We start from the raw sequence: 15,451 nt of genomic DNA on the forward strand, positions 1-15,451 counted from the left end.
ACTTTGTGGTATAAGAGGTCCGGTACTTATATCCATTTCTGTCTTTGAAGTAAGCAGACTTCAAAGAGAAGTCTTTGTAGTGCACAAGACCCTTTCCCTGCTATAGCTCCAGACACACTCCAGTGGGTTGCAGACTGCTTTGTGTGAGGACAGGCACAGCTCTATTCAGGTGAAAGTCTCAGCTCCTCCCGCCACTCTAGCCCAGGAAGACTCAACAGGAAATGCAGGGCACAACTCAGCTCCCTATGTGTGACTGTCTAGAGTGAATTCACAAACATCCCAACTGTCATTCTGACCCAGACATGTATTCCTCAGACAGTCAAAGGGACTGAATGTTTAAGTAAGAAAATACCCACTTTCTAAAAGTGCATTTTCAATCCTACAATTCAAAAACCAACTTCACCAAAATTGTATTTTTAAACTGTGAGTTCAGACACCCCACATTCCATATCTCTATCTGCTACCAAAGGAAAGCTACACTTAAAAGATATTTCAAGGCAATCCCCATGTTACCCCATGGGGGAGATAGTCCTTGCACTAGTGAAAACCAAATTGAGCAGTATTTCACTATCAGGACATGTAAAACACACCTTTCAGATACATTTCACCCTGCCCATGGGGCTGCCTTGGGCCTACTTTAGGGGTAACTTAGATGTAGTAAAAGGGAAGATTTAGGCCTGGCCAGTGGGTGCACTTGCCAGGTCAAAGTGGCAGTTTAAAACTGCCCACACAGACACTGCAATGACAGGTTTGAGACAGGTTTACAGGGCTACTCAGCTACTCATGTGAGTGGCACAATCAGTGCTACATGCCCACTAGTATATTTTTTTGACTTACACGCCCTGGGCACACATAGTACACTTTACTAGGATCTTACTAGTAAATCAGATCTGCCAATCATGAAGAAACTAATTTCCAGTACAATTTAGACAGAGAATATGTACTTTAGAACCCTAAAGCCAACAAAAAAGGTAAGGTAATTTAGGAGGAGGAAGGCAACAGGTTGAGAATAACTCTGCAAAAATGCAAACAAGGTGCCACAGTTTCCTATTGTGATATATTTCCATGGTATTGAACTTGTTGACAAGCCATTTTTAAAGATTGCAAAAGTGTATTCAAATTGAACAGCTCATTAAATGCGCTGATAAGTTGCATTTTAGATGAATGAATGAACATGATAAATAACAAACAATTAAGACAACACAGTAAAGATGTGTACTTGACCATTCCAAGGATTAGTTGTGTACAATAAAGACAAACACACAACTTAAGTGTATATGTAGCATTAGTCATCATGTGTGCAGTGCAAAGTCAATGGGTTACCTGCCACTTTCAATTGGCTGAAGCAGCTTAATGCCTCACACATAATTTATGTACACACTTGGTAAGGTGTCAGTCATGCCATCAATAGTTTCAGTTGAGGAGACCAGGACAACATCAAGCTCTGTAGGCAGACATCTCTGAGTAGAGTATGATATGTAGATTGCTCAGTGCATGATCAGTAATCATTAGTTGTGACATGGCAAACAAGTGAAATTGGGCAAGAGCACAATAGCCTCTTGCTTTGAGTCACAGACACAGGGCCTCACTGTAGTTGTAGTCATCTCAGCTTCTGACTTCCAACACTAGACAAATGGTAAACTCCATGATAAGTGACCAAGAGTTGCAACATGACAAACAGGGGAAAATGAGTAAGAGCACAATATCCTCTTGTGTTGAGTTACAGAAACAGGCCCTCATGGTAGTTGTAGTCATGTCACTTTTTTCAGGATTTCGGGGCCCCGCGGTCTCAAACGCATCCCCCACGACAAACTTCCTGATGCTATGCGCATCTGTTACGCACTACGTATGCCCGCACTGACAGTCCTTTCCTGCAGCAGGCCACGCTCCTCTCGCTATCCTTGTGGCAAAACTCATCTACCTGGGGGGAGCGCTCGATGGTGGTTACAATGCCCTCACTATGGACCCTCATTTCCAACTGAGACTACAACTCCCAGGATTCTTGGGTGGCGGCCATCTTAGGGTGTGGCCGGTCTATAAATGCCAGCCACACTCCAGTACCAGTGCTTACTATTCTGGAATTTCCCTGGAGTAGAGTTTGCCGCTTGGCTCTGTGTGCTGCTCCTAGAGTTCGTTCCGACGGGGCTTCCCCCGGTAGCTTTTGGATTCCTTGTTCTGAGTTGATACAGTGTTTCCGCTCTTCACCAGGTTCTCTGGGGGGGCTGAGCGGCACTTGCCTAAAGGTACAAGTTATTAGAGACGCTGGCTTTCTCCAGTGCGACTATCGTTGATATATTGTTTTTCTGAATGTCATTCGAGAAAGAACAAGAGCTATGCAATGTTGATGTTTTACTAATTGTCAAGCTCGCCATTTGTTATGCCTTAAGGGGATACTGTGTTACAATTTATTCCCGTATATTGTGAAGGCCGTGAATTATCTAAGGAAAGACTTTCTCATGTCATTGATGTTTTGTGTCACCGGTCTGCAACATACTCAGCAGGAAAGTTTGTGTTGGTAATCTTTGTTGCGCAAACGTGTAGAATTCAGTGCTGGCGAAGCGCAGTGGCTTCGATGTAAATTCTCTCTTAGCTGAGGTTGAGCTGCTTTGGAGACTGTTTTTTGTGCTGCTGTGAGTCCATGAATCGCACGTTAAAAGCTTCCTTTGAATAACATGACCTGTGTGTCATTACAGTTGATATATGTTTTGCATTAAACAGCTTCCTTTCCAGATGTCCTTCCTGGCTGTTCCCTTCCTGCTTTCCCTTCCCCGGCCTGGCCCCTCCAATCCTCAGCGCCACAAAGGCATCTGAGTTGGGGTTGCCTGGCGGTGGGCCCCTTGATTAGTGACGTGCAGATCCCAAGGAATTGGGCACCTGACAGAATGGTAAGCCCACAAGTGTTTAAATTCCTCCTGATCTGCACGGGAGCTGCTCGGGATGGCCACCTTAGACACTCTAATGCAGGCCATTACACAAATACAGAGAAAATTGCTAGAATCCAAAAATACTACCGCAGATCTGGTCACTAAGGTGACACAACTACAAGGTAATGTGGATGGTACAGGAGGCACACCTCCACCACGCACCTTGCCTCCTTACCCTACTAACATTGCAGTAAATGTTCCAACGCAGATTCCCCTTGCGGCTCCCGAGAGGTTTTCAGGAGATGCCTCCAAGGTACAGGTGTTCCTCACACAGGTGGAGTTACACTTCACGTGTCGTTCTGCCGCCTTTCCGGATCCACAATCCAGGATCGCCTTTCTTATTTCCTACCTGTCTGGCGATGCTGCCACTTGGGCAGTCGCTTTGGGACATCAGGGCAGTCCCTTATTGTACAATTGGCATCAGTTTGTGGAAGAGTTCGAGAAAGTCTTTAACAGATGTGCTGTCACTATGTCAGCAGATAAAGAACTTCTAGAACTACGTAAAGGGCAATAAGGATCTTATCTCCTATTTGTTGCAGTTTAATTGACTGGTGGTAGAAACAGCCTGTCCTGAGGAGAAAAGGTCCGCGCTCTTTTATCAAGGCCTAAAGGAAGAATTGAAGGACATCCTGGCGCAGATTGACCCTCGACCCAAAACCTGCACAGACTTAATAAACCTAATGCTCAGATTAGATCACAGACTTACAGAGAGAAAAGGGGACAAAAAACACCCTGGATGTGGTAATTGGCATCTGGACAGGTATCGAACCCCCTACCCTCTGCTTCCTCAATTACCGCTGGTGAACCAATGGAGATAGGAACCATTCGACAACCTCTGACCAAAGAAGAAAAAGACTTGTGACGTAGGAAAGGTCAGTGCTTGTATTGTGAAAAAAAGGGACACTTTGTGAGGGAATGCCTAGCAAAACCTAAAAACAAGAAGGACACTTTTGGCAATCCAAAGAAGCAGATAGCCACACTAGAGAGCCCAGAGGAAAACCAGAAAACCCAAGAAACAAGGAAAGGGATATCTTGGGTAGATTAACAGTCCCTTCAGTACGTTCTTGCACAAGTCAACACATCAGACACCTTCAAATTTCCATGCAACTTAGGATTCTAGGAGAATGGCAAACTGTCCACGCCCTGATAGATTCAGGAGCAACCGGGAACTTTGTGGACGCACAAACAGCCCAGAAATTGCAACTCGTGTGTCAAAACGATGATACCTGAAATCGTGCAAGCAGTGGATGGTAGTGGGTTATCCGGAGGTGCAGTCACTATGCACACCTCACAAATACACATGACATGTCAGAATGTTGACGGTTATGAACATCATGAGAGACTCCTTTTTGATATTATCCAAGCCCCCCAATACGGCTTTATATTAGTTATGCCTTGGCTGATGTTACATAACTCACACATAGATTGGCAAAAACAAACCTTGAGATTTTCCTCACCATATTGTCAGAAGAACTGTCTACCCTCAGAAGGAGAGAAACCCCAACAACACCTGGCCATAGAAGGAGAAAGCAATCACCTTGCCTGGAACATACGCTGAATATGCCGACGCATTCAGTGAATAAGCAGCAAGCACCTTGCCCCCTCATAGGCTGTACGACTGCCAAATAGACCTTGTACCTGGTACCAACATACCAAACTGTAGAATTTACACCCTATCAGAAAAAGAGAATCAGTATCTGTGCGAGTCCCTTGACCAGTGCTTGGCTAATGACCTGATTCGACCATCACGCTCCCCAGCCGCTTCCCCACTGTTCTTCGTATCCAAGGCTAATGGCGAGTTGAGGCTCTGTATTGACTATAGAGCAATGAACAAAATCACTGTTAAAAATAAATACCTGTTGCCACTAATCCCCGTGTTATTAAACCAAGTAAAAAACACAGTCATTTATACCAAGCTTGACCTACGCGGGCCTACCATTTAATCCGTACACGTGAAGGAGATGAGTGGAAAACAGCCTTCAAAACCCGTTATGGCTTATTCGAGTACCAGGTGATGCCTTTTGGACTCTGTAATGCCCCCGCTGCTTTTCAATATTTTATTAATGATGTGTTAATGAAGTACCTAGATATTTTTGTTGTTGTCTACATTGATGACATTCTACTTTACTCTAGTTCAGAGGAACTCCACGAAGAACATCTGAAAAAGGTCTTACAAACCATCGGCTGTACTGCAAACTCAGTAAATGCGAATTCCACACGAAAATGGTAGAATTCCTGGGAGTCACCCTGACGCCCAATGGAATGCAGATGACTGAACAAAAGATTCAAGCAGTAATCAACTGGCCCACACCGAAGTCCGTCCGTGACGTCCAATGCTTCCTGTGCTTCGCAAATTTTTACCAGCGTTTTATTGACCACTTCTTCCTAGAGGTAGCACCAATTTCTCGACTACTGTGCAAAAATACCCCCTTTTGTTGGTCCAGAGAAACCGAGGAAGCATTTACAACACTAAAAATAGCCTTCACTACCGCCCTCATTTTGGCTCACCCAAGAGTCACAGAGCCTTTCATAGTAGAAGCAGATGCTTCGGATGTGGCGGTAGGGGCTATATTATTTCAACGCCATCCCCGCACCGGACAGCTACACCCTATTGCTTATATGTCAAGGATGTTAAATGCAGCGGAACAAAATTACGCCATCGCTGAGAAAGAACTGTTAGCAATCTGTGATGCCTTTAAGGAATGGAGACACTATCAGGAACAAAACACACAATCACAGTTTACTCCGATCACAGAAACCTACAGTTCATGAGCCCAGCTAGAGTTTTGACCCCCCAGCCAATTGCGGTGGATGTTGTTCTTCGCCAAATTCGACTTTGTGGTAACCTTCAGACCAGGTACAGAGAATAGCAAGGCAGATGCTCTAACAAGACAAGACTCCTCCCTCTCACATGAAGAATCAAAACCATTGCCAATCATAGAACCTTCAAAGGTTTTGTGTTTCCTAGCCACTGATAAGTTCCTCGACCTTATCCGCACCCACTTCCATATCACCGAGCGGAAGAACTGGTTGCAACGGGGCATCAAACATTCTATCCAGCAGGGTCTGCCTTTATACGACTCCTGAGTGTTCTTACCAACCACCGATTTAAAACAAACAGCGTTTCACACTCATCCCTTAGCAGGACACCGAGGCCCCCAAAAAACTATAGAACTCATGAAGAGATATTTCTGGTGGCCCACTTTCTCCAAGGACCTTAAACAAATGCTACAGGCGTGTGAAGTATGCGCACATTGCAAAAGCGCACATAGTAGACCAAAAGGTCTATTGATGCCCTTACCGACCTCAAGTCATCCATGGGAACATATCTCTATGTACTTCATTTCTGGACTTCCTGAGATACGCCATTTGAATACAATTTTGGTAGTCATAGACAGCCTCACCAAATACACGCACTTTGTTGCTTGCAAAGGACTCCTAACGTCCAGCTCACTAGCTAATATTATTCTTCAAAATATTGTCCGTCTTCATGGACTTCAGACCATCATTCTTTCTGACAGAGGGTCACAATTTTCTGCTCGCTTTTGGCAAAAGTGGTGTCAAACCTTACATGTTGATTCCACGCTATCCACAAGCTATCATCCCCAGACTGATGGTCAGACCGAGAGGCTAAATTAAACACTGAAACAATACCTATGGTGTTACACCGCTGATGCCCCTATGATATATGTTTTGCATTTAACTGCTTCCTTTCCGGATCTCCTTCCTGGCTGTTCCCTTCCTGCTTTCCTTTCCCCCGGCCTGGCCCCTCCAATCCTGAGTGCCACAAAGGAATCTGAGTTGGTGTTGCCTGGAGGTGGGCCCCTTGATTAGCGACGTGCAGATCGCGAGGAATTGGGCGCCTGACAACTTTCTAATGCCCAACACAAGACAAATGGTAAATCCCAAGATAAGTGACCATAAGTTGTCACATGACAAATAAGTGAAAATGGGCAAGAGCACAATAACCTCTTGTTTTGAGGTACAGAAACATGGCCTCATGGTAGTTATAGTCATGTCACTTTCTAACTTCCAACACTAGACAAATGGTTAGTCTTACATACCTGTTGCCAAACTGCAGTTAGATTGGACCATACATTTGCATATTGACACATAACGGGTATCCTGGGATATTTTACTAGTAACACACTTACAGACCCCGTTCCTACATATGCCATGTAATGGAGATTAATACAAGTGATGTCAGATACAACAATATATATTGACAATGTAGGGTCTCTGATACTTTGGATATTGCATTTTAGGAAAGTAGATGGACAACACAATGGCAAAAGCTGAGATGAGAGCATACAGGACATTGATGTTTTGTGACAGTTATTGTGGTGTAACCTACCAGACTATAACACAACGTGTATGGGGAATACATGGAGCGGACTCCTATGACCCGTTTCACAAGTAAGTAGGTCACCGACTTGGTGATCAAATTGTAGGCATAGAGAGTGGTAGTGATGGTTGAGTGTTCAGAGAAGGGTGGGGGAGTTCCCTTTATGGACTCAGTAGTCTCACACACATTATAGTGTCATGCTTCATCATTTGACCACCTACTCCCACCCAGGTAAACTGATACCACCTGGGCGGACTAAACTCATTGTTAAAATAACTCTGAGGGAGTGCTGACATTTTATCTTTCTGGATAAACGGGGATCCAGTTGAAGGGAAATAAATGATAAAATGACTTCACAAATCACCTGTATAATTTTATCTTTTTAAGAACAGTCTTTGTTGTTAAGATTAAAAACAATATGAGACAATCTTGAACATAATGGTTCAAGGTGTCATCCAAAATGTTATGGCCCATGTACAAGGGAGATTGTATGGGGTTGATACACTCCCAGAACTCTCTTTTCGTGCAATAGTAACTTACCAGACTATGGTGGAGTACACACCGCAAAGCATTGCAGCCCGCCACATCACTGGCGGGAAACACTTTGTCAACACAGTCAGAGGTTCATGCTGCATACATTGTAAAACGGCCGATGAGAGACCGTCGCTGCAGCAGTCTTCTTGGGACAGCTGCCATGGAGGTCTGGTGGTCCGTCAAACTCGTAACCAGGCCTTAGGCCTAAAGGTAGAAATCTTCACTGGCCTAAGGTGCCAAAAGTTTACAATTAGAAGGGTCCCTCCTTGGGAGCAAATTTCTCCTGTTCAGAGCTTTCCTGCCAAAGGTTATCAACTTCACTGGGTCTTTGTTCGATGATTATCCTAGATCATGGAATCCATCTTTGCCGCAGCCTGCTTCCTTGCCCGCTTAGGATTTTCACTTCTATTTCAGAGAATACAGTACTGATTTAGATGTTGGCGGTGTTACTGCCAAGTTCATCAGTGACGGATCCAAGAAGACCTTCAAGTCAACGATGTTCAATCTGCCATATTTAGATGTTACAGCTCTGCAAGCGGTGGACTGGAAACAGAGTGCAGGTTAAGACCCAATGAACTCCATACATTGGCAGTGGCTATGGAGTAGAGGTAAGTAACACACACACACACACACACTGTCCCCTTAGCCATATATGTCCTCCTGCACTACACACTACACAGCACACCATGTACATACATCATCCATTACAATTCCAACACAGCACATCCCATACAGGCTGAAAATACAAATTGACTTACATCCATGACACAACACACACCACAGACACTTCACCTACACACGACCACGACAACCAACACAACTACACATTCAGCTATACAACCACACTCACACAAAAGCACAACTACACACATCATGACAACGTCTGCCACACAACAACACTCACCTGAATGTGTGACATGGCAACAAAACATACACAACATCGGTCTTACATGCAAGTGACATACATACAGACGCAACTACATCCAGCTCCCTCCACCTCAACCAGCCAATCCACACACAGACACACATACCCATACTGACTCACATACAGAACAGATAGCAAAAAACCTACCCGTACAGGTCTCCTTGCAATGCACATACATGGACACATTTGTCCAGCACAAGTTTACCATCATTGTGGTGCCAGCATTCATTTGGCAATGTATGTGCGTGTTGTGTCAGTGTGTCACCAGACATGTATGACACAATTGTCTCACTGACAAATGCATGTCACAGTGATTTAAAAAAAATCATGTGACATGTATGTGCCTGCAGTGTGTCCAACCTCCCATGCAGTACCCACCCAGCGTATATTTAATATAGGGACCCCTGCTATAAATAATGGCTCCCAGGACAGGGAAACATTAACTTATGAAACTATAAGGCTTGACCGCCAAAAAGAAATGTACTTTCTATTATGTTATAACTCAAACAGAAATGTCGTTTCTTGAAAAACTTTATTATGACACACAAAAATGTAAACTATAATATTATGAGTGTCAACACTAAAAGCGTAATCTTCTGTAACTCCACATCTATTACTAAAGTCATACCCTCACATATACCTTCTATCTCTAACACTCACTACTAGAACAAATATACTTATCAATCTTTTTAACTTTGCATTATTATGTTTTTAACTATTGTTAGAAAAATAATCTGCAACTGAATATGTGTTCCTTAAATGCATTTCTCCTAAAAGTCTACTTTTGTATCATGAATTATCTGGGATTCTGTAACCATAACAACTGTCAACATATATATTCATGATCATGAATATTCACTATTGTGACTAGAACTCATAATGGCCGTCAATATTCAGTCATGATCTTGAATCTTTAATATTGTGACTGATACAGACTGACTTTCCATGTTTCTTTCTGTGGCTTGTACATTCTTCTATGCACGTTTTGGCTCATACAGCCTTTCTCAGAAGAGCCACTTCACAACAATATGCTGCATTTAATCATTCTACAATAAAAAATAATAAAATAGTAATATACTCTGCCAACCCACAACAAATACATTTAGTAAATAGAAACATGAATCAAGAGGCAGGACCTCAACCAAAAACTACTTGTGCACTTCCCAAAAAGATCTTGTATTGCAACCATAAACGGGGCAGGCATGATATAAATTCACTGATTTTTTACTTGTCAGTATCTAAAAATGCTTCTTAAACCATCACCAAAAGTGCAATAATAATGAGTGGCCACCTGTGTTATCATGCTTCTATAGTAAGGTAGAAACTAGTGTCCACCATATATAATTTCCTAAATTATCCTTTATCATTACCATACTGCTAGCAGAGACTGGGTTTGAGCTAAGGGGATTCTTCACCAAGAACGACTTGTATGCCTAGACAGACTCAGAACCAAAGCTGGAAGACAGAAATTTGTGACATAGAGATTGTCTACCTGGAACTATGGTTGCTAAAATATCTTGGAGGGGAATGTGCATCAAACTTACATCTCTCTTATTCAACATTATCACATTATGCAGCCTTTAAACATGCCAATCCCTGGTGAAAATACTGGTTCAAGACCTGCAATGGAAAAAACCTTGATGAAGAGATGTCCTCATATGTTGCCCCTCTTCTCAATGTATTTCCAAACTGTTGCTGTAATAGCCCATCTACATCTAGTTTATCGTATTGTCAAGGAACATTCATGCAGCAATCAACAATAGGAACTACATCTAGAGGCACTATAATTGATTATGGAGGAGTACCTCGCATGTGCGAACATGCTACGGAATCCTAACTATTATCTACCCTCAATAGTGGATTCTGCACTAGAGGACGATGGATCGAAGTGACATAGCTTTGAAGGGATGTCATCAATGAAAGGTGTGAGGATCAACAACATCAATAACAATCAATATTAGTAATCTTCAGTCAATAACTACACCAGTTTATTAAGAAGAAGTCATAGATTTATTTCCCTATATTAACAATGGTAATGTCACGAAAATCACTCTCAAACACAAATGATAAGCATATAAGATCAATAGCGCTTGGTTGAAGCGTCGTATATATCTCAATTTGATTAAGACAATCAAATAAATTATCTCTAAAAGAATCACACTTACTAATAATACATTAGTTCAGCATCAAATGATTTCAAAATAAGTCATGAGCATTTTAAGATCAGTTCCCTCACTAACCACAGATTAGCATCAACATGTTGGGTTTCATGTGAAAAGAATTTAGTAACACAAATTTAGAAAAACTTCTAACGCAATTAATAATAAAATAATGTTATTAATGTGCAGCAATAAAATCTTTAGTTGCAGCTGGTACCTGAAAAGCAAAAGAGACACAATTCACATTTCAGTGGCATACATTACCAAGGATAAAAGTAGAAACATCAAATGGCTTGCTTCAGCCTGGGGACACCATCAGTTATGTCATCAGAAGATTTGGGCCTAATGACAACTACAGCCAATAAGTCTCGAATCATCAGAGTTGAACCTCATCTGCTCTAATCAATCAATTAAATACCCCCAGAGAATTCTACCCGGGTTGTTATACTAAATTCTAATACACCTCTGATTGGTCAGTCTATGGGGTGGTTTCATTTCAGCAAATCAACAACTAAATTGATGACCCAAAACACAACAAATGTACGCTAACTATACCATTTTCGTCCAATGTATCATTGCTTCTTCCGTCTCGTCTGTAACTCCATTGTTTTTCTGCCTCCCGAATATCTTGTTCTCAGAAAGAAACTTTTACTGTTTTGCTTTACTTCCATCCTCGAGGAAAGACCAGATATTAGTAACATTCTCAAACAATAGAACATTTCAACTTATGCAATACTTGGTTAAGACATGACCTTGTAAGACATAACGCTGCAACCCACTAGGGGTAGCTGCGGACACATCTACACAAACTTCGAAGACACTTTTATGAAAGCTTTGAATCATGTGGAAAATAACCACAGCGCCTGAATATTATTTTGCTCAGTCAGGAACAGAAAAACTAACAAAGTCACTTGTTTTGCATGTTAATTCATTGCACATTTTTAGTAGCTAAATCATTAATAAACATATTAGAAAATTCACACTCTCACATATGACTGACATTTCCAGCTAAACGACCAATTATTCCTCTGACACCCGTGTGCTATAGCAAGAGGTAAACACAGCCCTAATTTGAATTCTTAATTAAACACAGACCTGCGCTGAGAACAGAGGAACAAAATACTTTTACATTTTGAAATCCATTGTATCTATAGTTAGACATTAGTAGAACATTACCTCTACCTAAAGCCAGATGACTCGAGGGAACTAAAGAGACCTTATCTAAAAAACGAAAAAAACGAAATACGCACACAGTGTAAAAGACATCATTACTTTTGGTATGTATTCAATAGGGCAAGAACACCCCGTGCATAGAAAAAATCCCACAGAACACCATTCGTGCGGAGTGTACATACCGAAGAGGCAACCACGTTACATCCCGGTCTTGTTTAACTAAATGTCTGCTGTTAGTGCTTTGATCTGTTAGGTGATAGTTTTTGCAAAACAGTTTAAAAACATATAACTCCAGTTCTATTGATTGGATTTTTGTAATTCTGGTGCCAAATTACTTATTAATTGTTTCCCTATTTTCCAAATTGGTGTGAGATTTTTCTCTTTAGGTGTTTAACTTTATTGCTGTTTGAGTGCTGCATAAATACTTAACACTTTGCCTCCAGATTAAGCATGACTGCTTTTACCTCCAGCTTTCAGAGTGTTAGCCACACTACAATTTGGGAGCCTTTATGGTTCACCCTGACATGGATTGTCCTTTCTGCTTGAGAAGGCTTCTCGCCCCCTCAATCAAATACCCAGTTTCGAACACACACCAAATGGCAAATGATTGTGAGTGTCCAGAGCAATATTATATTGATGAGTTACACTTTTAAGACACAGCATGATTTCATCAGATAAAAAGCATATTTTAAAGCGGTAGGGTGTCTTCCATATCCTTCCCCAGCTTTCTAATACAAATTATATTGCGACCAGTCCTATCTTTCACATTACCCCTTTTTCCTGACTTAGGGACTGAGATGGGCTGTTCCAGTGATCCACCTGATTTGGCACTGGCTAATTCAGCATTAAGGAACTACATAGGAAGGTGTTGACACTGTGTCAGTTACAATGGTTTTTGACAAAGTGGTGGCATGAGAAGAACTGGTGCCATTAGTGTGAATTTTAGCCATAAATGTACCGGACAATTCAGTTTTCAGGCATTTCTTGCAACAGATGCAATTAGTTTCTACCCATAGGTTTAGATGGTATACGTCACATAACCTAAGACCGTGGACATCAAAAGACCAGGCTGTATGATTGATCTGTTTGAAGGTTTGTTGCATAATCAGATGTGCTGTTGTCAGTGGGACAATGTGTTGATGTGATTAAAGGTACTGATGGCAAAGGTGATGGAGCAGTAGTAAGAGGATTAAAGGTAGTGTTCTGATAGACCACACTTGGACAATACTAGAGTGGCAGCTGCATTTACGAAGGCCATCTTCTTATATAAATTCTCTTGAGGTTGTGACAGATTTCTTCAAGCACTAATGAGTTTGTCCCTTGAACCTGTGCAGGACTGTTTCTGCTGCCAATAGAATGTAATTGTAATTTTTCTGAAGAAAATGTAGATGATAACATTATCAGGTGTACACCTGTGGTTAATGGAGCGTATCACAGTAGTGAGATATTTTAGGTATGTGAATCACCAGTTCTCCAGGTTATTAGTAAAACAAAGTTGGCAATCTTGGCTAAGAGAGGTGTTGGACTTATGCATTAATTGATCAGGAGAGTCTCTGAGCTTTTTGTATTCTTTTCTCTGTATTTGTAAAAGTTATGGTTATTGTATAGAACATGAAGAAGCTTTTCAAACCTGCTCTATTATATCTTTGCATAGTTAAAGGGGGTTCGGTTTATTTAACAAAGTTGAATTAAAGTCTGCAGGTGGTGCACCTGTGTGGTTAAAATGACTTATAGCAGGTCTTCAGTCGAGGCAGTGATGGGACTGGCCAACTGCTGGGCTTGGATATGAAGTTCTGTTATGCAAGTAGGATAAATCTACTCATTCTAGTGTTGGTGTAGGTACTCCAATGGGTTTCCAAAGAGCAAAGGTGTTAAGTAGCCGAGAAGGAAGTATAAGAGTAAATTTAATTTAGATTGTTAAGCAGCTGGCATTTAGGAGATTAATCAATGTAACGACTCACTTAGGTGAAGAGTCAAGCTAGCGGACCCAGCAGTCTGTGTGGTTGTCAGCCAAGCAAAAAAAGCTGCAGGTGTAATAGGAAGGTTGACAAAAAATTCATGTATTTTGAAGAAATTGTAACAGTTCATGGTTCAAGCCTCTTTTGGTTTGGTGTTTTCAACGCATCAAATGATCATTCATTTATTGCAAATTCAAAATAATGGATATACATGTGTGTCCTTCCAGGTGTTTTTAAAAAACAGCGAGCCTGTGTCAGTTTTTTGTTCAAACAAGCATACTTTGAGAATTCTGCCTCCTAGTATAGCAAACTGGTCAACAGCAGATGTTTGTACGGATGTCGAAAGCATATTTTTCACATGCATAGACTATACAATTTTCATAATAAACGAATACCAAATCGCAAGAAACTTTAACTACGGCGAATTGTTCCTATGCAGGGAAATATTTAGATCCTATTAACTTTGAAATATACAAGACTTGAAATGGTAAGGTGCTACCTGGCATATCATAATTTGAAAAGGCTTAGTTTTAAAAGGAAGTAGCGAGGTTTATGCAAGAGCAGTAATTGGTCGGCAGGGTCTATTTTCAGAAACATTTGATGTTAACTGGCTTTGAACAGGGGAACATTTGGAAACTAATGATTGATCTCTGAATCCGAACGTCAAGACACATGCCTGTTTATATTTATGTTTTTCTTGCAAGAAATACTCTTTTTCTTTGGGCCTTTTGCGCTTAAGATATTTTTGCAATTTTTACATTTCTAGTTTCTTGCCTTTAAAGTAAAATTGGGCTTTTTCAGAATTTACAGTGCTGTGAAACTGCAGTGAAGAAATTCTGTATGCCCAAATATATTCCTGAATGTCAAAAGAAAGAGCAAATCACATTTTATGATGAATGTCTCTGAATCCTTAGTGCCAAATTATTCATCTGTGCAATACTCCTGAAAGATAAATTATTCTCTGCACGTGCTGTTATCTAGTCTAAATCCCACAAGTTCCTTCTTTCGACTTCCTTTAAAATATGGACACGTGTGTGGCCATTTTAGAACCGTTCACTCCTAAATGACAAAATAACGTGAAAACCCAGAGTCATTGGGGGGAATAGTTATCAAGGATTTGTATCACCCTTGCTCCTTTAAAGGAGGAGCAATGGTAGAGCGAAACCTAGAATTACATTTATCAAGTCAAACAAGGCCACTTTACATGGCCCTGGATGGCTTGGTAAATTTGGATTAATGCAGGGCATTGCAAGACACTGCCTTGCATTACTTTGCCCCACAGAGGTATTTCAAGGGTGCATCGCTAATGTTCCCAAGCATCCACCCCTGGATTTTGGCTCATTTCCAGATTTACCATTAGTGTAGACCTGAAATGCATCAAAATGTTACCAGGTGAGGCGTAACAAAGAGAAATATGCTTATTTCTCCTTGGT

The sequence above is a fragment of the Pleurodeles waltl genome, chromosome 4_1 (assembly GCF_031143425.1).
Source record: "Pleurodeles waltl isolate 20211129_DDA chromosome 4_1, aPleWal1.hap1.20221129, whole genome shotgun sequence".
In the NCBI taxonomy this organism is placed as follows: domain Eukaryota; kingdom Metazoa; phylum Chordata; class Amphibia; order Caudata; family Salamandridae; genus Pleurodeles; species Pleurodeles waltl.